Below are 24,592 nucleotides of genomic sequence, written 5' to 3' on the forward strand. Positions count from 1 at the left end.
ATTAAAAAAAATAAATAAATAAATAAATAAAAAAATAAAAAACATCTCAAAAGGTTTTATTCACAGCTTTGGTTAACTGGACTTATGTAGACAAAACTAAAGAGCCAACTACTTAAAAACAGTTCTTCAAACTGTCAACAGTAAAGCGGACATACATATTTTGTCAATATCAATTTATTAGTCTTCTCATTTAGGCTATTCTGCGTAAAATATACACTTTGAAAACTCAAACCCACGCTCTCATCTTATTGCTCTCCGAAAAATTAATTTCTTACGAATGTGTTTGTGTATAATGACAATGACGACTTCTAGCTTTTATACGCAGGTGTTTATGATCCCGAAACCCCATGAAACCACGTATCAGTGACGAAATCCCCAATTAATAATGTCGGGCTCCACTCTGTCATAACAGGGACGGAACGTTAGAGTTCAACACGCCTCTCAGCTCGCTCCAAGTCCCGTATACGGTGCAGGTGAAAGGAAGGTGGCAAGTTGGACCGGTCGATCGCGCGATGCTCTTTCGTTCATCCATTTGAAATCCTGCCTTTAAGCCACACGCGCGCATCTTCCTTGGGAAATAGGCTGATTTGGGTATAGGCTATTTTTGGTAGGGTAATGCATGCTTTTGGAGGGCTGCTGTGAGGAAAACAGAGGCTTGATCATGAAAGCCTTCAAATATACTTCGAACACTCGAACACTCCTGGAATTAACCATCATTATTCTTCTCATTCTGAACTCCAGGATGGAAACTGAAGGTAAAACTCATTAACACGTTTTCATTTAGCAGACGCTTTTCATAACAATACAAAGAGAAGGAATTAATTCAAGGACGAACACTACACAATTGTTTTTCTTTTAGATGCAAATAAAATAAATAAAGGTGTGTCTTTTTATTCCTCGACAGTTTAATGTATTTCCTATAAACTTTTATAGAACTCCCTCATATGTCTATGTGACACAATAGCCTAACAAATACAGGCTACTTGCCATTATGTTTGTGTACTCGCAGTTAATAATTCGACGTGGTGGTGTGTTTGATTTTTTTTAAATTTTTTTTTAATTTTTTTTTGTTTTTATTAAACATCCACAAAGAAGGAATTTGCATTACGAATTACACAAGATAAAATCTATGTATTCATTCATACATTTTGTAAATCGATGTAATTAGCCTCTCATGCTGTGTACTACCAATGTTCAAGACAAAACATTTAACTATTGCGTTAGTCTTTGCTGCGCATATTGTTGAGAAGAAAACGCTCTTGTCAGACCTCTGAGGAACTTTTGACCCTTCTTGCAGTACATTCTGTTCTTTGGCATTACAATATTTTACTTGTTTAGGCGCTCTGTGAAACTTCATGGAACTTTTATCTGACAAAACAAAATGTGACTTCTTGGTGTCACGGTATGGTGGTTCTGTTATATCCCCACTTTTTGGCCACGTTTCAAAGCATCTGATTTATCACAGTAATTGGACGTTACGCTGTTGGCCTGTTGAGCGTGAAATGGTGAACGAATTAATTCAGGTGGCTTCATTTTGCACAAAGCCTAAATTGAGTTGCGTCCCAGCCAGTGCGCATTGCGGTCTTTGGCACAGGTAGTCACTCAGAGACTACAGGTTTTGAATAAGGAAAAAACCTTATTTAGCATATTAAATACAATGTTCATGAACAGTGAGCATGTTGGAAACATTATTTTCCACTTTTATAGTTGCTTGGTTTTGTTTTAATTTTCTTTGGTTTAGACAATTTAAATTGAATTATAACATTATTTTAGGGCCAAGAAGGGTAATCTGGGACATTTTTGCACTTTTGACTTTGATTTAATGTGATTGTCACTCCAACACTTAGATGAGACTTTATCGCTTGACAACCTAGCTAAAATCTGTTGTTGTAAACATAAACCTGAATGTGATAGAGCAAAGAATGCCGATCACTAATCTAAGCGATCACTAAAATGCCATGACATCGTAAAAAATCGACAGCAGAACTCAAGGCTATGTTTAATAGTGAAAGTAAGAGCATTTCCACATGCACAATGCGACAAGAATTTATAAGATTGGGATTAAACAGCTGTTTGGCCACTTGTTAGTGAGGCTAATCGGAAAAAAATGACTTAAATTTGCTAGGGAGCATAAAGATTGGACTGTGGAGCAATGGAAAAAAGTCACGTGGTCTGATGAGTCCAGATTTACTCTATTCCAAAGCGATGGGCATGTCAGGGTAAGAAGGGAAGTGCATGAAGCGATGCACCCGTCATGCATAGTGCCCACCGAACAAGCCTCTGGTGGCAGTGTTATGATCTGTGGTTGCTTCAGTTGGTCAGCAATGTTAACCGGCAATGAAATGATGTCAGCTGACTACCTGAATGTACTGAATGACCAGGTTATACCATTAATATACCTTTAATAGGACCTTTACCCCACTGAAAGTCTTTGGGATGTGCTGGAGAAGACTTTACGGAGTGGTTAGACTATGCCATCATCAGTACAAGATCTCGGCCAAAGATTTCTGCAACTCTGGATGGAAATAAATGTTGTGACATTGCATAAGGTTGTCGAAACAATGCCACGACGAATGTGCAGTAGGAGTATGCAACCTTTTTTTTGGTCTGGCCGTGTATATCAGAAGACCTAACGGAACTCTTAGTTATGTTTAATTTAAGTAGAGATAAAAAGAGACACAACAAATCTTGAAATATAGTAAGGGTATAAAGCTATACATTTTAAGTTGGATAGCATGGTTTGGAGTTTTGATCTTGGGAGAATTAGATAAGAAATGTCTGACTTTTGCAAACTTTAGTATCTTGGCAAATCTGAGCACAGTTTGTTTAGTTGTCTTCAGAAACTTTTTAGAGAATACAAATGTGAGATTACAGGGGTCTTTTTACATCTTAGAAGCAGGGGACTTTAGTGAGATTCCCCCTTTGCTTTCGATTTAATCCAATTGATTTAGTCTATCTAGAGAATCAGTTTGGATATAAATGAGATCTCATTTGTGCCTTGTTTTTTTTTTTATTTTTTATTTTGATGTACACAACATAGCCCAGGTGTCTAATTCTCTCTACATTTATCGATTTGTTTCCCCAATTTAAGTAGGCTATTTTAGTTACTTCTTGTTTAGATTTTAAACATATTTTTAAGTTTCAGTATTAATAACCTTAATTAGAAAGTGCATGCCCGTTAGCATAGATTGGGTTGTTGAATTATGCTTTTGCTCTGTTTGGTTTACTGTTATTTTAAATAAGAAGTTAGGGCGAACCCAGTTTATTTATCTATGCCAACAGAGCCATGGAGCCATATACCCCTGATTCAGATAAACAGGGCTACATAAGCTACGTGCTTATGTAGAAAGAGGTGAAATAAGGTGGTACAGGCAAATATACAAAGGATCTGAGTGCCACAGAGGGATCTTATTACAGGAAAAAATTAATCCAAACCAACATGCAGAAACTCAATAATTTAAAAAAAAAAATAGTAGTTTTTAAAATAATAGTAGGTTTTGCGTAATTACAAATTTCTTTAATGGTTCTTTGCTGCACTTTCTTAAAAGGTGATTAAAAGCATTTTGGATTGTCCGTTTAAAACACCAGTAACATTTTTACAGAACTAGAGGAAAATGTTCTATGTGGATCTTAAGAAATGTATTCTTTGACAATGTGGGTGCGAAAAAAGGCCCTCGTAATTAATTCTTCAGCTTTTTATTCATCTACTATAATTCTTATTCTATATTCTATTTTAGTCATAGTTATACATTATATGGAATAAAATAGGAGTTGATGTTAACTAAATTTTTTGAAAATTTTAAAATCTTTTGAATTTGTATAATGAACTGATTAAATGTATGTGTTTGACATAAACTGATGAGACACAGCTTAAGTTTTAAAGGGATAGTTCACCCCAAAATGAAAATTCTCTCATTGTTTACTTACCCTCATGCTATTTCAGATGTGTATGACTTTCTTTCTTCTGCAGAACACAAATGATGATTTAAAAAAAAAAAATATATGAGCACTGTAGGTTCATACAATTCAAGTGAATGGTGGCCAGAACTTTAAAGCTCCAAAAAGGCAGAAAAAAAGTAACCCATAAGACTCCAGTGGTTAAATACATGTCTTCAGAAGCGATATGATAAATGTGGGTGAGAAACAGATCAATATTTAAGTCCTTTTTTACTATAAATCTTCAATTTCACTTTTACTTTTTTCTTCTGTTTATGGTGATTCACTTAATTTTGATCTGTTTCTCACCCATACCTATCATATCGCTTCTGCAGTCATATATTAAACTACTGGAGTCCTTTGAATTACTTTTATATGCTTTTTGGACCTTCAAAATTCTGGCCACCATTCACTTGCAATGTATGGACCTACAAAGCTGCGATATTCTTCTAAAATCTTTGTGTTTAGAAAAAGACACACATCTGGGATGGAATGAGGGTGAGTAATTGATAAGAGAATTTTCATTTTAAGAGAATTATCTTTTTAGAAGTAAAAAAAAAAACAAACAAACAAAAAAAAACAATTTCCTCATAAAAGTAAATTTTTTTTGTTGAAAATCAAATCTAGGGGCAAATATTGGCTTTTTATGTAAAACTTCTAACACTGATTATTACTCTTTCCACTTAAAGAGTTGTGCTCCCACAGGTCCCTACTCTATTAAACTCCTGGTTATAGGTAGACTACACATTGCCTTGAGGCATTTTTGTACTTTCCATCAGATTTAGTTAATGCAGATGTAGTTTAGTTAATGTTTATTACATTATTTCAATTTCACATATGTTACCCTGATGGTGTTTAGTGTCTGTGTGACACTGAGCACTGTCTCTACATGTTTATTGGTCATTGCTCCAGGAAGGGCCACTATTGATGAACTTCATGTAATAATTTGCCCTTTTGTAATTACTACAGTGATTAACAATACATTATAAAGTGAAAAGCAAATTTTTACAGTTTCATTTTTACAGACATCCTTGGCTCTCCTGGGAGACTTAAAATGTGCATCTGGGTTTTACAGTGCAAATGATTACATTTCCAGACTAAGAATGTGTGCTTTTCCATGTTGCTTAAAGAATCCTGCAATAAAGATCCATGCCACAAAATAAGAGGTCCAGCAGATGAACCGTGTCGGAAACAAGTAGATGTCATCTGTGGCTCTTTTGGATCTCAATACAGATTTTAATGTTTTTTTTCCCTGACCTTGGTCAAGGACCAGATTTTCTTCTGCCAGATCCCAACTCCAGTGGTCAGAGACACCATAAAACATCTTAGCTATTGTATTACATCCTGCATTGTGGGGAAGCTCCTAACAAGATACTGAATGTGGCCAGATTTTACAGGCCTCATTGGGCTGGCCCTGGTCTGATTTGCATTAGCTGCTTTGTTGTGCTCAGGTGTGAGGCATTAAAGAGGAGGTGAGGTATGTGTAGCACAGTTTAAGAATGCTCTCATCAAGCAAATTGACTTTATTTTAATTTAATCATAGGTATCCTCTACTAGGGCTGAGCGATATGTAAAAAATATTTTTACGATAATTACCTTAAAAAATATTGTGATATCTGATTACATCGTCATCGATTTTTCTTTAAAAATGTAATTCATATATTGAAACACGAAAAACATAAAAGACATTTCATTTTCTTTTTTTTCCCAATTTGGAATGCCCAATTCCCACTACTTTGTAGTTCCTCATGGTGGCACGGTTACTCACCTCAATCCATGTGGCGGAGGACAAATCTCAGTTGCCTCCTCCTCTGAGACAGTCCATCCATGCATCTTATCAAGTGGCTCATTGTGCATGACACTGCAGAGACTCTGCATGTGGAGGCTCATGCTACTCTCTGCGATCCACGCACAACTTACTACGTGCCCCATTGAGAGCGAGAACCACTAATCGCGACCACAAGGAGATTACCCCATGTGACTCTACCCTCCCTAGCAACCGGGCCAATTTGTTTGCTTAGGAGACCTGGCTGGAGTCACTCAGCACACCCTGGATTTTAACTCACGACTCCAGGGGTGGTAGTCAGCGTCAATAATTTTTATTGTTTTCCTAATTGGGCAGTGTAGAGAGACAGGAAAGCAGGGGATATAGATCAGGAAATGACCCAAGCCAGAATCAAACCTGGGTCCCCATGAGCCAACAGCTCACATATGTGTCCTGGACAAGTGCACTACCATCTGCGCCACTCGCTCCAAACAAATTGCACTTTAAACTAAATGAAAAAAGCAATAAAGTAACCTCCCCAAATCCAAACATTTACCATCTCCAATGGCTCCTTTTGTCATCATGCAAGCATCCATCAACACAGATGGAAAATTACTATTAGCCTACAGATTGAGAACTAAAAACAATTATAATCAAAATAAATAGGCCTAATTCCCTTGTGTTCCCAAAATAATGCTGCCAAATGTGTGTTCATATCGAATTTGTGTTTGTACTGCGTTTTTGTAATACTGTTAATGCTAAAATGCCTAAAGAAAATAAAATCAAACTCAATTTTAAGTTCAAGGTCAACGTGTCTTGTATTATTTTATGATTTAATCACTTTTGTCTTTGTTTCATTAATACAAAGATATATATTACTGAACTTGCAGAGTTGTGTTCACAATGCATGCCACCCGAGTGGAAATAATGCGAACTACGCTATCAGCACCTCCTGAGATGATCGGAGATAATTTGCGGCATTCTCACAGATGACATTATTCTTGCAAACAATTTTCAGACGAATGAAACAGAGAAAAAAGAGTGAAAATGTCCTGGTTACTTGCGTAACCTCCGTTCCCTGATGGAGGGAACGAGACATTGTGTTGATGTAGTGACACTAGGGGTCACTCTTGGGAACCCGAAACACCTCTAGTCTTTGGTAAAAGGCCAATGAAAATTGGCGAGTGGTATTTGCATACTACTCCCCCGGACATACGGGTATAAAAGGAGCTGGTATGCAACCACTCATTCAGGTTTTGTGCCGAGACAAGGTCCCAGCCATTTCAGCGGGTAGTTCAGCGTTGTGGCAGGAGGGACACAACGTCTCGTTCCCTCCATCAGGGAATGGAGGTTACGCAAGTAACCAGGACGTTCCCTATCTGTCACTCACTCTACGTTGTGTCGATGTAGTGACACTAGGGGTCCCTATACGAAACGGCGCAACTGGCTGAACTGTGTTACGTGAACTGGCGGTGTGTGACGGGCAGACCACTGTGTGCCTCGTAGTCAGCGCACCAGGCCGACACGTAACCTCCCCCAACTCTGTTATGAGTGTCGAACAGCCCTTTGGGGACAAGTCGACTGCCCAAAAGATAGAGACAGGCTAGCCCAGTCGTGGCCTCTTATCCTCTTTTTTTTTCTCTTCCCAAAAAAAAAGGAATTTACCAACTGGGGCCACTAGGTCTACGTCGGGGGGGTGTCCCTCCCAAGGGGAAGGCACCGCAGAGACCATAACCCGCCCAGAAAGAGGGGGGTATTTTGAGTGGAAATACGTCACATGGCCTTGCCAAACTTTGTTGAAAGCATGCCATGTGGAGAAGTCCCATGGTAGGTCCTACCCTATGGGGGAGGAGTTTCTACAAACATGGTGACTGGGGCAGAGGGCCTCTGCCCAAGGAAGATGCAGTTTACCAACAGGGAAACGAAGATATAGCGGAAGATATACATCGCATGGGGTTACCTATGTGGAACCACCACATATGGAGCACCTACCCCAGTACAGGGCTTAGTTAGCACATGTTCTGAGCCGGCAGTGAGTTTCTCCACAGGGCTCGGAGGAAATCATCCAGGGAACACCGTTTGTGAACACTACTGGGAGTCAATAGCGCACATCTTCAGCTCAGGGGAGGTGAGTTCAGGGACATCAAAGCACTTACCTGGCTCCTTGTGACCACCCCCAGAACAGCCTGGGACGGGGGAGGAAGAGGCCTGTCCTCGTGACCTGTGGAGACTGTCACATCGGGGGCAGATTTGTGCCACAGCTGGGCGTGCGGGGCGGGGAGACCACCGCTGGAGCGCCAAACCTTCCAAAATAGAATGGTGGATGGTGGTCATGATGACGGCCGTGCACACCGGGTATGTGACCCAGGGAACAAGGAAACCGCTCTTTTGCTGAACTCTTGGGTACCGGAGCCACTTGGGCATGCGGCGAAATTAAATGGAAAGGCAACAAAAGATTCTCCTCCCGGCCCTCCACCAGGGGATGGAGTGGTCTGTTTACCAGCTCCAAAGCAGTGGGTTTCGTCATCCCTGGGTCGCCCGTCTCAGGGGCGCTTCGAAGCCTTTCGCGGGTTCTTGGCGGCTGACCATGAGACGGGTGGCATCTGCTTCCTGTGGTGGTCTCCACGCTGGCTCCACGTGCAGTCACTGCAGGGAGATGCCCTTGGCGACAAGCAGGCAGGGTGCGTGATCTTGAGCCGTGCTGGGGCAGGATGTGCCAGATAGCCTCCATCTGCTGCTTCACCGCCGAGAACTGCTGGGCAAAGTCCTCGACGGTGTCGCCGAATAGGCCAACCTGGGAAATGGGGGCAGCAAGGAACTGTGCCTTGAACTCGGCCTCTCCCATCTCGACCAGGTTGAGCCAAATGTGGCGCTCCTGGACCACCAAGGTGGACATCACCCGGAGAGTGAGGTCCCGGGGCGGAACTACCCTCGTGCAGTTCCTTTAGCACCTTGGCTTGGTGGACTTGCAGGAGAGCCATGGCGTGCAGGGCGGAGGCGGCTTGTCCAGCGGCACTGTAGGCTTTGGCTGTCAGGGACGACGTAAACCTACAGGCCTTGGACGGGAGCTTTGGGTGCCCACACCAGGTGGCGGCGCACTGTGGGCATAGGTGCACCACGAGTGCCATATCCACAGGGGGAATCGCCGAATAGCCCATGGCCACCCCACCATCGAGGGTAGTGAGGGCGGGGGAGCTGAAAGATCGGGACCGGGCAGTAAAAGGTGCCTCCCACAACCTTTTCAGCTCCTCGTGCACTTCCGGGAAGAAAGGAACTGGGGCGGGGTGTGGCTGTGAGCGGCGCCGCGAGCCCAGGAACCAATCATCGAGCCGCGAGGGTTCAGGGGAGAGCGGAGTGGGGGTTCCACTCTAGCCCGATGCTCGCGGCTGCCCTGGAAAGCATGTCCGTCATTTCCGCGTCAGCCTGTGACTGGGCGACCATACCCAAGGGGGGGAGCCCAGCTGAGGCTTCCGCGTCTGACTGGATGAGCCCGCTCTCCGATGCTGCGCTCGAGAGCTCATCAGCTTCGCGGGCTCCGAACAAGAGGTCGAACTCGCCGTGAGACGAGCCAGTGGACTCATCCGGAAGCCTGATCGGGCCAGACGAGCATGCTGCAGAATGGGAGGTCCGTGGGGGGATGCCCGGCAGAGGTGGTCCCACTGGGGTCCCCAAATCGCCCCCAGTGCTATCCGCGCTGGCCTCATACCCATAGGTAGAAGGACCGAGGCGGGGAGCTGCTTACGAAAGCAAGCCGTGACCGCAACGTTGCCATGGTCATGTTCTCGCAATGAGTACACGATCCATCCACGAAGGCTGTCTCCGCGTGGGTCGAGCCCAGACACGAAAGACAGCGATCGTGACCATCAGAAGTTGAGAGATAACGACCACAACCAGGAATAACACACAAATGGAAAGACATCTTTAAAAAGACGTTCCATGTGTGCCGCTCTTTTAGAGAAATATACTCTTATAGATACATACTCTTTTAGAGAAATATACTCTTATTTCTGCTGAAGCGCCCAGGGGCATCTCTACAGTGCACCAGTGCAGAGGAGGGAGAAGCCGCTGAAATGCGCCGTCAGATCCAGCAGAGGTGAATGAACAGTCGTGGGAATTCAGCTCAGTGAGCATGACCATTCGGCTTCGAAGAGAAAATCTGAATGAGTGGTTGCATACCAGCTCCTTTTATACCCGTATGTCCGGGGGAGTGGCATGCAAATACCACTCGCCAGTTTTCATTGGCCTTTTATCAAAGACCAGAGGTGTCTCGGGCTCCCAAAAGTGAACCCTAGTGTCACTACATCGACACAACATCGAGTGAGTGACAGATAGGGAACTACATTAAATGCCATTTTAGATTTCTGACCCACCTCTGTCAGAACATTACACAGTACTACTCGGTTAAGTCCAACTTTTGTTGAAAGGTTTTGCTGTTTCCTGACCAAGCCTAATGTCTGGAAAGCATCATTGTGTTTTTTGAAGTTGTAAGTGTTGAAGTATGGATACTTAATTTGTTTTCTGAGTTTTAAATGGGAACAATTATTATTTTTTTTTTTTATGTTGGCTTGAAACCTAGCAGTGTAGATATAGCATCACATAAGAGCAAACATTTCTCAGTTACTGATTTCATTGTAGAAATGCGCTATTTATTGAGTGTCTGAAAATGCCAAATTACAGGGGATTGAATTATCAATATTAGGTGATTCAATTAGGGGATTAACTACTGAGATAATGTGTGTAATGTTCGGCTGGTCATATGATCTCAGCATGGCAGCTCTCATGTCATCATAAAATGATTTTAGTCAGTGTTCATTTACTTATTTTTTATTTATTTTTATTTTTTTAATGTCTACAAATGTTTTGAGTAGTATCAAAGTCTTTATAGCAAGTCAGTCCACTGGCGGCCATCTCTGGAATGCTCTTAGGAAGCTATTTCCAGTCATGAAAGTGCAGCTGCTATCAACTTGAATGGGGGAATACTGAAATCTCAAAAACTGTTGGTCAAGATTACGATCAAAGAACATATTTTAAATCAGCAGTAAAATCTGACAACATTGGAATAATAAATTGTGCTGCTTTACCTCAGATAACACACACAAAAAAAAAGAAGCTATTTTCCCGGCTTGTATAGTTAATGCGCATGCGCGTTCTCAAGTTGGTTATTGGCTCTTTTACCTGTTTACATCCATTGACTTTTGGGCGTTCCAATTTCTCCCATTTATTTTAATAGATGTGGCCCATCTCTGCTAAATAGTCTGTGGTAGTATGTTCCACAACAGTGACAACTTTTCCATTAAGCCCACAGCCAGACATTGAAAGCATTTTATTATTGCACCTGGTCAGAACAGGAAGTTTTGTGTTCTTTTTCTCTGTTAATTTATCTGGAATTTGGCCAATTCATCTGCTTTGGCTGTTAAATAGCTGTGTTTCATGATGTGCACTGCATGCTGCATGTGTTCCCATTACCTAGCACACGTGTGGGGGTGGGGGCGGGGGGAAGCAAAGCCAACCCCAGCACCCTCCTAGATCTGGCCAATTCAGTTTCCAGCTGAATTATTTACAACTTTTTTATTTATTTTTTACAAACAAAAGTGCTATGTGTCTTTTGTTGTTGTTGTTGTTGTTGTTGTTGTTATTCTTGCAAGCTTGCAAAACATAGATTATTTTAAGCCACATAACTGGGGGCAGTTATTTTTTTTTTTTTTTTTTTTTAAAGAGTTGTTTTTTAAAAGAAACAAACAAACAACCAACCAAAAACTATGGTAAAGTAAAACTAAAACTTGCTTTTAATATACTGTTCGTGTTTTTCTGGTTACTGTTATTAAAAATACAGCTCCAAGTATTCCTGTGTTCCAAGTGTTCCTGACTTGAAGTTGTATGAAGGAGACTTGTTTATATGTTTATGCTTGAAGGTAATTTCTTTATTGACTTTATTTAGGGAGTCTAAACTCTACGCAGTTTTTTCCAAAGAGCCCTAAAAAAAAAATTCAAAAAGAAAAATATAATGGCCAGACTGGAACAGTCAACTTCTGGCTGACAGAAAGAACCCATTATTTCAGTCTTATGAAGTTGATTTCATAATCAATGTGCCTGTCAATACACAGAGTGCAGAGTGGTTACTGTCGTAATTCTTCTTTTCATATAAAAATTAAGCAATATCACAAGCAAGTGTTCTGTTGGCACTGTGGGCTATGTCCTTGTGCCAACAGCGAATCACTGCCATACTGATATTCAGTACAACAGCATGACTGTGAGTGTGATATTGCTTTTAAACAACAGACAAGTGGAGTGAGATAAACACTGAAAAATCACATTTATTTTATAAGAATTATCAGCACTCTTTGAACTTCTCTTGTCTAATCAAATTAAAGGATTGGAACCGTTAATTTTCTGTAATGCATAATTTGTCCCATAAAAATCTATGGTATGGCATGAAATAGACCATATAAGGAGTCCTATTTTAAGAGCGCTAGCACTAAGCACTATAAGCCATAAGCGCAAAGTCAATGGCCATGGCCATAAAGTTTTGATATTTTCGTGCAAGCATACGCTAAGTCTAGGCGCAAGGTGGGTTTGGCAAGGCGCTAATCGGGTCAAGTGCAATTTAAGTGCAAGGTTCTTCTCCAGCATCGTCTGCATCATATTAAACTCCATTTCCTCAAGCGTCAACGATATAAACAAAGAAAGCACATTAATAAGAAGTTGGAAGTGTAATTGGACTGCATGCAATGTATTAGAAGAATACAAAATACGGACTTACATTATTTTGTTATTACCTTTGTTGAGTGGGACATGCTCCTTTTAGGCATGGAAAATGTGGTTCAGGATATGGATGTAGGTTCCGTTAAATTATAGAGGATTTCAGTATTATTCATAATTTTCATCTACTGACACACATATAATGGCTAGTATTAACTAATTGTATCGGCATGTACTTCACTTCTACCGTTTGATTTTGAAAAATTAAATTCATTAATTGAAACACAAAAATATATCTAAATTCAAATTACACTTCAAACGAAAAATATAATCAAGATAACAAAGTGGGCAAAAAAAGCATTCCTAATCCAAATATTTTACTCTCCAACTTCTTCCACAGGCCCCTTTTGCAGTGACTTAAAAATCACTCTATGACAGCAGGTGGAAAAATACCAATACAAATAAGATCATAAATACAATTGTAAATATAAACATAATAATATTTTGAAAAATAAACCATGACCTATAGATAGTTTAACACAAATCTTATACAATTTTGTATCATAAAAAAGCATTTGTCAGGGACATAAGTTGATGTTCCACCATAGATTTCAAAGTTTGGACGAACTTTATTACCACCTGCTTACGAAAATAGAGCCCGAAATATTTTAGTGGTATTTCATTCACAAAAGCTGGCAAATACTGTAGCTGATGCTGTCAGCTATAGGATTACAGGTTGATGTGTAAAGCAATAAAGAAAATGTATTCCTCTAAGCTAAATACACACTGACATAGTCAATTCAGCACATAGTTTAAACCATATAATTCACTAGCTTCCAAAATGACACATGGACAATGTGACAGATAGCCCTAGAAAGAACAACATATTTCTTCTAAATGGCCGTATTTCAATGTAATTAAGCTGTGCATTGGGAGAGCCACCCATGGCCACAATTTCTCACAACTCCACTTTGTGATGGGTGTTAGTGAGCACATACAAGAAAAGAACACAAACACGTGTATTTATTATGCAAAAGTATGCTTTTAGGGGGTTATATTTTATTTGCAAAAAAGCAGTGACTTTGTGCTGAATGTTTAATTGTGTTCTCGGGCATAACGCCTCTATTTTTCATGTCAGATGCAAAACAGAATGATAACACCCAGTAGGGAGCCCAGTCTTCATCTATGTCATATTTTCCAAGAGTAAAATGTATCATTTTGTTAGCAAACACTGTGTGCGAGCTTGTCTTGTGTCATTGCTTTGTTTACTGCAGAAAATATTGGGAGCCGCATTCTAATTGGTTGAAATCACTTGGTTTGCACTGGATTGGGTGCTCCATCTTGACGTTGCTAGAGGACTTCCGATTAATTCTGCATTGTCCTGATGGAAGCACAAAGCATGGCAGTGATTTAAACAGCATCTGTCTGTCTGTCTGTCCATCCGTCCATCTGTCCGTCTGTCTGTCCATCCATCAATCCATCCATCGATGCACATTTTTATCAATTTCATTTTTTTGCATTACACAGCAATTCAGTGGATTGTTTTGAATGAAAGTCATCATCAGCCCACAAGCATTAGTTTGTCTTTACAATTCATAAGTGTCTGACTACACGTATTTTAGAGTACTATGACAGAGTATTATATACCACAGTTCATCACAGTACTGTATTTACCATTGTGAAAAATGCGCAAAACCAAAATTGTCCTCCCTTAATAACATAATAACATTGGGAATTTCAATGACATATTGACAGCTGAACTAGACAGTTACACATTATTTGACTTATGTCTTATCCTTCTTTTCTTCCTTCCTCTGCCCTCGTCTCATCACCGGCAGCAGCATCCATGATGACTAGCAGGGTGGTGACAGAAGGCTGCCCCCTTGGCCAGTTCCCTTGTGGAAACATCAGTGTGTGTTTGCCCCAGGTCCTCCAGTGTAACGGCCACAGAGACTGCAAGAATGGAGCGGATGAGGAACACTGTGGTGAGACCATGTATCTCCCAGTTTTTTTATGATACTGATAACTGCAGCAAATTTATTATATGCAATAAAACGGAGGCGCCGAACATTTAGCACTCTCAACCAAATTTTATGATATTAAAATATGATTATAATTATATGCTATAATTTTCAATAGCTTCTGATGATTTAATTAAATTATACATTTTATAAAGTACTTGGTTATTCTGCCAGGGCCACAGATAAAATGTGACATTTGTGCATGCATGTGAATTGAGCGAAAATGAATGAACGTAACATAAATTGCTGTAACTGCAGGAGAGCAAGCTTACTTTATTCAGAGAAGCAGTCAATAGATGCACCCCCTCTGATAACTTTTCATAAGATGTCAAATTGTTGACATTTTAGTTTTGACATTGTGCACAGCTTACACAATCAATCTACAGATTAATTATTAATTAATAGTGAAAGGTAATGTAAAGATTATCTTATCACATATAAAACTATCTTGGTATTGTATCTCAGTTCCAAATCAATGTGGAACATCTCCACATGCTTATTACTATTCATGAGCTCAGCCTTCTCTATGTAGTGTTGTCAGACCCTGCATCTGCACTAAAAGTTGTTCTCAATTTATAAACTACTTTGTTCCACTCTGAAACACATTAGCAGCTGATGTTTATTCAACAGTGATGTAATCAGTTTTCCTGTGGAGTGAGGAATTTTGATGCCCTTCCTTCTTAGTCTGTAAAGACCATTTTTATTTATTTTTATATTATTAGAGTGACACTTGATTTTTATTTCCACAGGGGACAACAGTGGATGGGCAGATATCTTTGATCGCACCATTAAAAAGGCAGAGCCACAGGACCTTCCTAATGATTGCTGTATGTGTTCTGGTCTTTTTCTTATTCCTTTTGGAAGAGATAATACATAGATTAGCATAAGTGATGTTATCTTTGGACTCATTCAAAATGAAAAAAAAAAAAAAAAACTCATCTAAAACATAGCTGCAAGGGCTAGACTCTTGTGTGTGTGTGTGTGTGTGTGTGTGTGTGTGTGTGTGTGTGTGTGTGTGTGTGTGTGTAGAAAAAACTAGTGGTATATGGTATACTTTTTATTCTCAGAAAATGTATATGATTAATTTGGTTTAATTGGATTAGCAATTAGTAATTGTCCTTTTTCAAGCCAGTGCTTAAAATATCTTAATGGGTTTACTTTCAGCAAGAATAAAAATGGTTTATGCTGACCACATGTGTTTCAGTGGTGAAATATTTTACTGCAGAGAGCAAGTAATAATTCATGAGACATTTAGAAACCACAATTGTCAACTTTCCTATTCAGCCTCTGTCATAGTAATAATTTAGCATATTGTTGTTGGGCCTATGCAGCTCATGGTAATATTAATATATTTTGACGTACAGTTTTTTGTTCATTTATGCACAATAAACTATTTTGGGACTGTCACCTGACGTCAAATGTAAAATCAGTTGAGAACCACTGCTACATTGGCCCTGAAATATTAAACATTGAGTATAATTTAACACTGTGTATGTTGTTCATGTGCAGTTTTGCAGCTGTATCCGGAGAACTGTGACTGCATGAAGACCGAAGTGGAATGTGTGGATGTGAACCTGCATTTTGTACCCCTCCTCTCCTCCAATGTGTCTTGGCTGTAAGTACATGGAGCTGGGAGCCATCTACAGAGCTTTACTTCTCTGCTCCCGCAGGAGGTTATTAATCTGTAGCTGGAGAAGGAGTATGAATTTAACATCAGTGAGACATAGAGCTTAAAGAGATAAAGAGGTTCTTTGCACTGAAGAAGTACCAGAAGTAAGAAAATCCATGCTTGAGATGAGGCATTTTTGTTTGCTTCTGTGCTATTGGTTACTTATGTTCTGGTTGTTCCGGATGAGTTATAACTATGCTTTTGATTTATTGTGTACTGCACATTCAAGCTATTGAGCTTCGCAAATTGAATGGGGTGTTTGAGATTGGTAGGCAATATTTAAGGAAAATTAGGATTTTTTTTTGGAATGAGAATTCTGGAGATGATTTTTTGGAATCTAGGGATGTTTTTGAAAAGTGAAGGAAAGTTGGACAATTAATATCAGTGGTTACTAAAGTTGTATCCAGGAAAATCACATTGTCTCATTCTTTTGGAATGACAAGAATCCTTGAAAGGATAATTAAATTCAAAATCTGTATGTTTTTTGTTCCCTATCTGTCACTCACTTGACGTTGTGTTGATGTAGTGACACTAGGGGTCACTCTTGGGAGCCCGAGACACCTCTGATCTTTGATAAAAGGCCAATGAAAATTGGCGAGTGGTATTTGCATACCATTCCCCCCGGACATACGGGTATAAAAGGAGCTGGTATGCAACCAGCCAAACGGTCATTCTCACTGAGCTGAATTCCCACGACTGTTCATTCAACTCTGCTGGATCTGATGGCGCATTTCAACAGCTTCTCCCCCCTCTGCACTGGTGCACTACAGAGAATGCCCCTGGGCTCTTCAGCAGAAATGAAAGAGTACATTTCTCTAAAAGAGTATATTTCTCTAAAAGAGCAGCACACACGGAACGTCTTTTTTAAAGACGCGTCTTTTTAAAGATGCCTTTCCGTTTGTGTGTTATTCCTGGTTGCGCTCGTTATCTCTCGCCTTCTGACGGCCACGATCACTGTCTTTCGTGTCTGGGCGCTGCTCACGCGGAGACCGCATTCGTGGTCATGTACTCATTGCGAGAACATGTCCATGGCAACGATGCGGTCGCGGCTTACGTAAGAAAGCAAGCCACCCCAGAGGCTCCCCGCCTCGGTCCTTCTACCCACGGGTATGAGGCCAGCGCGGCTAGCACTGGGGGCGATTTGGGGACCCCAATGGGACCACCTCCGCCGGGTATCCCCCCATGGACCTCCCATTCCCCAGCACGCTCGTCTGCCCCGATCGGGCTTCCAGATGAGACCGCCGGCTCGTCTCACGGCTAGTTTGACCTCTTGTTCGGAGCCCGCGAAGGTGCTGAGCTCTCAAGTGCAGCATCGGAGAGCGGGCTCGTCCAGTCGGACGTGGAAGCCTCAGCTGGGCTCCTCCCTTTGGGTGTGGTCGCCCAGTCACAGGCTGACGCGGAGATGACGACATGCTTTCCCGGGTAGCCTCGAGCGTCGGGCTAGAGTGGAACCCTCCACTCTCCCGTGAACCCTCGCGGCTCGATGATTGGTTCCTGGGCTCGCGGTGCTGCTCACAACCACGCCCTGCCCCCGTTCCTTTCTTCCCGGAAGTGCATGAAGAGCTGACAAGGTCGTGGGAGGCACCTTTTACTGTGCGGTCCCGATCTTTCAGCTTCCCCGCCATCACTACCCTCGATGGTGGGGCGGCCAAGGGCTATTCGGCAATCCCCCCAGTGGATAAGGTGCACCTATGCCCGCAGAGCACCGCCACCTGGCGCGGGCGCTCAAAGCTCCCGTCCAAGGCCTGTAGGTTTACGTCGTCCCTGATGGCCAAGGCCTACGGTGCCGCTTGACAAGCCACCTCATCCCTGCACGCCATGGCTCTCCTGCAAGTCCACCAAGCCAAGGCGCTAAAGGACTACACAAGGGTAGTTCCACCCCGGGATTGATGCAGGAGCTGTGCTCGGCGACCAACCTCGCTCTCCGGGCGACGAAGGTCACTGCACGGTCTCTCGGGCAGGTGATGTCCACCTTGGTGGTCCAGGAGCACCACCTTTGGCTCAGCCTGGTCGAGATGGGAGAGGCCGACAAGGCATGGTTCCTTGCTGCCCCCATTTCCCAAGTTGGCCAGTCCGGCGACACCGTCGAGGACTTTGCCCAGCAGTTCTCAGCAGTGAAGCAGCAGACGGAGGTTATCCGGCACATCCTGCCCCGGCACGGCTCAAGATCCCAAACCCCGTCTGCTCGTCAACAAGGGTGTCCCCCTGTGGTGACTCCACCAGCTCCGCCGCAGCCTGCTCCTGCGGCCCGGCCCCAGCCAAGAACCCGTGAAAGGCTTCGAAGCGCCCCTGAGACGGGTGACCCAGGGACGACGAAACCTGCTGCTCTGGAGCTGGTAAGCAGATCACTCCATCCCCCGGTGGAGGTCTGGGAGGAGAATATTTTGTTACCTTTGCATTTAATTGAGCTGCATGCCCAAGTGGCTGCAGTACCCAAGAGTTCAGCAAGAGCGGTTTCCTTGTTCCCTGGGTCACATACCCGGTGTGCACGGCCGTCATCACGACCACCATCCACCACTTCATTTTTGGGCAGGTTTCCCGCTCCAGCGGCAGTCTCCCCGCCCCTGAGCGCCCAGCTGTAGCACAGATCCGCCCCCGATGTGACAGTCTCCACGGGTCACGAGGACAGGCCTCTTCCTCCCCCGTCCCAGGCTTGTTCCAGGGGTGGTCACAAGGAGCCAGGTAAGTACTTCGATATGGCCATGACAAAGTGTGGCACCTAAGGCTCCGCCCCGCCACGAGGCCCCACCCACCGGTACGCCCAGGTTCAGCGGCATCCACTTCACCTCGGTGAAGGGCAAGAACGCTGCTACCTTGCGTGTGGATATTGCTACCCTCCTACGGAAGGCTGTGATAGAGCCTGTCCCTCCAGCTGAGATAAAGGAGGGGTTTTACAGCCTTCATTGTACCGGAAAAAGGCGGTGGGTTGCCCCCATATTGGACCTGCGAGTACTGAACTGGCTTTACATAGACTCCCGTTCAAGATGCTGATGCAAAGACGCATTCTAGCGAGCGTCTGGCATCAAGTTTGGTTCACGGCGGTAGACCCGAAGGACACGTACTTCCACGTCTCAATTCTACCTCGACTCAGACCCTGCCTGCGGTTTGCATTCGAGGCCCGGGCGTATCAGTACAAGGTCCTCCCTTTCAGTCTGTCCTTGTCCCCTTGCGTCTTCACGAAGGTCGCAGAGGCAGCTCTTGCCCCGTTAAGGGAAGTGGGCATTTGTATTCTCAACTATCTCAACGATTGGCTAATCCTAGCTCACTCTCGGGACATGTTGTGTGCACACAGGGACCTGGTGCTCTCGCACCTCAGCCGACTAGGGCTTGGGGTCAACTGGGAAAAGAGCAAGTTCCTTCCGGTTCAGAGAATCTCTTTTCTCGGTTTGGAGTTGGACTCAGTTTCGTTGATTGCGCACCTCACGAACAAGCACGCACAGTCAGTGATGACCTGTTTGAAGGCATTCAGACAGAAAACAGCGGTTCCACTGAAACACTTTCAGAGGCTCCTGGGGCATATGGCATCCTCAGCAGTGGCCACTCCGCTCGGGCTGATGCATATGAGACCGCTTCAGCACTGACTTCAGACTCGAGTCCCGAGATGGGCATGGCGCCGCGAGACACATCACACCGATCTGTCACCGCCTTTTCAGCCCTTGGACCGACCTCACGTTTCTACGGGCAGGCCTTCCCCTAGAGCAGGTCTCCAGGCCCGTCATGGTTATGACAGACGCCTCCAAAACGGGCTGTGGCGCTGTTTGCAATGGGCACGCAGCTGCCGGCTTATGGACAGGCCCGCGGCTGCGTTGGCACATCAACTGCCTCTAGTTGCTGGCAATTCTGCTCACCCTGCAGAGGTTCTGGCCGTTGATCCAGGGCAAGGACATGTTAGTTCAGACAGACAACATGGCAACGGTAGCATATGTCAACCATCAAGGCGGTCTGCGCTCCCGTTGTATGTCACAACTCACCCGCCATCTCCTCCTCTGGAGTCAGCAGCACCTCAAGTCGCTGCGAGCCACTCACATCCCGGGCGACCTCAACACTGCAGTGGACGTGCTGTCATGGCAGGTTACCCTCGGTGGAGAGTGGAGACTCCACCCTCAGGTGGTCCAGCTGATCTGGAGTCGATTCGGACGGGCACAGGTAGACCTGTTCATCTCCAAGAATCCTCCCACTGCCTGCTCTGGTACGCCCTGACCGAGGCACCTCTTGGTATAGATGCGCTGGCACACAGCTGGCCCCCTGGACTGGTCCCCCAGTGAGCCTACTTGCACAGACCCTGTGCAAGGTCAGGGAGGATGAGGAGCAGGTCGTCCTGGTAGCATGCTACTGGCCCATCCATATGTGGTTCTCGGACCTCACGCTCCTTGCAAAAGCCCCCCCCCCCGGCGAATTCCCCTGAGGAAGGACCTTCTTTCTCAGGGACTGGGCACCATCTGGCACCCGCAACCAGACATCTGGAATCTCCATGTCTGGCCCCTGGACGGGATGCGGAAGACCTAAGCGGTCTACCACCCGCGGTGGTAGACACGATCACTCAGGCTAGGGCCCCCTCTATGAGGCACCTGTATGCCTTTAAGTGGCGTCTGTTCGCTAAGTGGTGTTCTTCCCGATGGGAAGACCCCAGAGATGCGCAGTCGGATCGGTGCTTTCCTTCCTGCAGGAGAGGTTGGAAGGGCGGCTGTCCCCTTCCACCTTGAAGGTGTATGTAGCCGCTATAGCGGCACAACACGACACAGTGGACGGTAAGTCCTTAGGGAAGCACGACCTGATCATCAGGTTCCTGAGAGGTGCCAGGAGGCTGAATCCCTTCAGACCGTGCCTCGTTCCCTCATGGGACCTCTCCGTAGTTCTTCAGGGTCTACAGAGAGCCCCCTTTGAGCCTTTGCAGTCAGCTGAGCTTAAGGCACTCTCCTTGAAGACTGCCCTCCTGACTGCACTCACTTCCATCAAGAGGGTAGGAAACCTGCAAGCGTTCTCTGTCAGCGAAACGTGCCTGGAGTTCGGTCCGGGTTACTCTCATGTGATCCTGAGACCCCGACCGGGCTATGTGCCCAAGGTTCCCATGACCCCTTTTAGGGACCAGGTGGTGAACCTGCAAGTGCTGTCCCAGGAGGAAGCAGACCCAGCCCTGACGTTGCTGTGTCCAATGCTCACTTTACGCATCTATTTAGATTGCACACAGAGATTTAGTGTCTCTGAGGAGCTCTTTGTCTGCTTTGGTGGACAGAGGAAAGGAAGCGCTGTCTCCAAGCAGAGGATCACCCACTCGCTCATTGACGCCATAAATATGGCATATCACGCCCAGGACGTGCCGCCCCCAGTAGGGCTACAAGCCTATTCTACCAGGGGTGTAGCAGCCTCCTGGGCCTTGACCAGGGGCACCTCTCAAACTGCGTCTTCCTTGGGGCAGAGGCCCCTCTGCCCCAGTCTTCATGCTTGTAGTAACTCGTCCCCTATAGGGTAGGACCTACAATGGGACTTCTCCACATGGCATACTTCTGACATAGCTTGGTAAGACCATGTGACGTATTTCCACTTAAATACCCCCCCCCTTCTCTCTCTGGGCGGGGTATGGTCTCCGCAGTGACCCCCCGACTAGACCTGGTGGCCCCAGTTGGTTAATCCCCTTTTTTTGGGGGAGAGGGAAAAAAAGGGGATAAGAGGCACGACTGGGCTAGCCCGTCTCTATCTTTTGGATAGTCGACTTGTCCCAAAGGGCCGTTCGACACTCATAACTATGTTGGGGGAGGTTACGTGTCGACCTGGTGTGCTGGCTACGAGGCACACAGTGGTCTGCCCGTCACACACTGCCAGTTCACGTAACACAGTTCAGCCAGTTGTGGCATTTCATATAGGGACCCCTAGTGCCACTACATCAACACAACGTCGAGTGAGTGACAGATTGGGAATGTCCTGGTTACTTGCGTAACCTCCATTCCCTGATGGAGGGAACGAGACGTTGTGTCCCTCCTGCCACAATGCTGAACTACCCGCTGAAATAGCCGGGACCTTGTCTTGGCTCCTCAGCATAAAACCTGAATGAGTGGTTGCATACCAGCTCCTTTTATACCCGTATGTCCGGGGGAGTGGTATGCAAATACCACTCACCAATTTTCATTGGCCTTTTATCAAAGACCAGAGGTGTCTCGGGCTCCCAAGAGTGACCCCTAGTGTCACTACATCGACACAACGTCTCGTTCCCTCCATCAGGGAACGGAGGTTACGCAAGTTGAGCGGTAAGTCTTCTGAAGCCATGCAATTTGAATGTGCATAAGTGTGGGGTGCTAGGGGTGGGACTATCTGTTTGCATTGCTGTTTGGTGCAACTAATGGTGCAGAAATTATACACCTCATATTTAAACTTTGGTGTGTTCCTCACATGAAGCTATCATATGATTTTAGAAGACTTAATCCACTTGTTGTATGTGAAAGAGCAGCCTGCAGGTTCTGCTAAATATCTTGCTTTTATAAGAGTGAATAAAAGATGATAGAGTATTGGTTTTTAGGTGAACTTGCCTTGTTATAGCTCTGACAGTAATGCAGTGCTGTTTATATTTCTTCAGGTCTCTGAAGAACAATAAGATCAGGAAGTTGGACGATTACATCTTCTCTAAATATTCACAACTGCAGAGACTGTGAGTATCAGTCAATCAAGTGTGAAAGTGCACCAACATAAATTGGCACTAAATCAGTTATAGATGTAAAAGACAACCATATAATCAGTCTAGTTCAAATTATATATATATATATATATATATATATATATATATATATATATATATATATATATATATATAAAAGTCTTTCTGTTTCTCTTTTTTCACTTAACATTAATGTGCCTTTTTTAACATTAGTTTATGCATTTGGTATCATGACTTACTGTAAAAATATTATTTTACAGCATCTATTAATCTAGGTTGTTAATTTGAGTCTATTGGTGTTTATTGTTAATGTTTGTTCATTATACATTAGCTAATGTTAATTTATACAAATTGAAATGTGAAAAATGTATTAGTCAGTATAAAAGAACTTTAAGTATTGTTCATATTTACTTCTGCATTAATGTTAACATTTAAAACCTTATTGTAAAGTGTTAATAAAAAAAAGAAAGAAAAGAAAGTAATGGGAAAAAACTAGCATTCCTAAACTAACATAATTTCACTATAAATTAATATGGTTGTTGGACCATTTCTATTGCTGAAAGACTTCAATTGAAGTTTATTTGCAGTGGCTTTCCACTCCCCATGTTTTCCCAGTTCCCAGTGACACATAAATTTATGGATGCGGTGCAATTTCCAGTTTCTGATAAACCAAAATATTTCAGCCCTGAGAACTTTAGTTTACGACTGTAATGCCTGTTCTCTGAGGGTGATTTGAGGAACTGCTGAACAAGATCATAACGTGAACATGGCAACAATGTACAATATTCAAATTAATGTATGCAAAAATTATTAGCTTTCCATTTCTTCATACCACAAATAACATTTGTGATTTAAGTTTAAATCACTTAAATTTGAGCTTTCTTACAACTTCATTGCATTAGTTGTACACTATGACACTCATTTCAGTTTAGCTTCTATCTACTGGTAGGCAAATAATATCTAGAGAAATGCAACTGTAGATAAATATTTCAAGATGAAAAGACTTTTTTCATTTTAATTAACAATTATAAAAAAACATATGTAAAATCTGCACTAATGAAATGCACAAGAAACTCGCACTGTAAAAAGTAATACGTGATGTCTACTTAAAGTGAGGTAACAATATTACATATTACATTTTTGAGTACTTTTAAGCCTTTTTTTTTAAGTGCATTCTCCTTGGGGTCTGAGGGTGTTTTGGGCCCTGGAGAAGTTTTGACATGCCTTGACATTTGCATTTGCCTTTTTTCAGTTGCTTAAAAACATATTAATGGCTAAAGTCTGACACTGTATTCAGCACAAACTAGGCTACAATAATATGTGAGCAACATGTATGTACATGTTTGTATTTTTGAGTAAAAAACGGGTATGTGTGGTTTTTGAAAAAACTAACATTTTAAGTCACTGAAATAAGGCCATATAACATATACTAATCATTTGTTCACAATACTTTTGAGAACTGGATCTTGTAGCCTAGTGTTTTTGCTACATAATGATGTGAAAAATATCCTGATCACTCATTCATACAAAACAATATAGTCATTTAACTTTTGTAAGACACTTTTAGTGTTAGAAAGGCCATATGCGAGGAGACGTGAATGATCATGTATATTGATGTGATTCACACCTGAGGAGGCAAAGACCCCTCCCCAGGGAACAGAATAAAATGTCATATCTGATATAGGGCATATACACAATATATACAATTTTATTCAGGATTCTTTGATGAATAGAAAGTTCAAAATAACAGCATTTATCTGAAATTGAAAGCTTTTGTAACATTATAAATGTCTTTACTGTCACTTTTGATCAACATAATGCATCCTGGCTGAATAAAAGTATTAATTTCTTTCCAA

General features: G+C 43.2%; 1 pseudogene; it reads left to right on the plus strand.

Annotated features, from left to right (window-relative positions):
* Window positions 1–616: 616 nt before the first annotated feature.
* Window positions 617–24,592, plus strand: part of LOC127433239 (relaxin receptor 2-like) — a 71,512-nt pseudogene continuing 47,536 nt past the window's right edge.

Source organism: Myxocyprinus asiaticus, chromosome 43, assembly GCF_019703515.2.
Source record: "Myxocyprinus asiaticus isolate MX2 ecotype Aquarium Trade chromosome 43, UBuf_Myxa_2, whole genome shotgun sequence".
Classification (NCBI taxonomy): Eukaryota; Metazoa; Chordata; class Actinopteri; order Cypriniformes; family Catostomidae; genus Myxocyprinus; species Myxocyprinus asiaticus.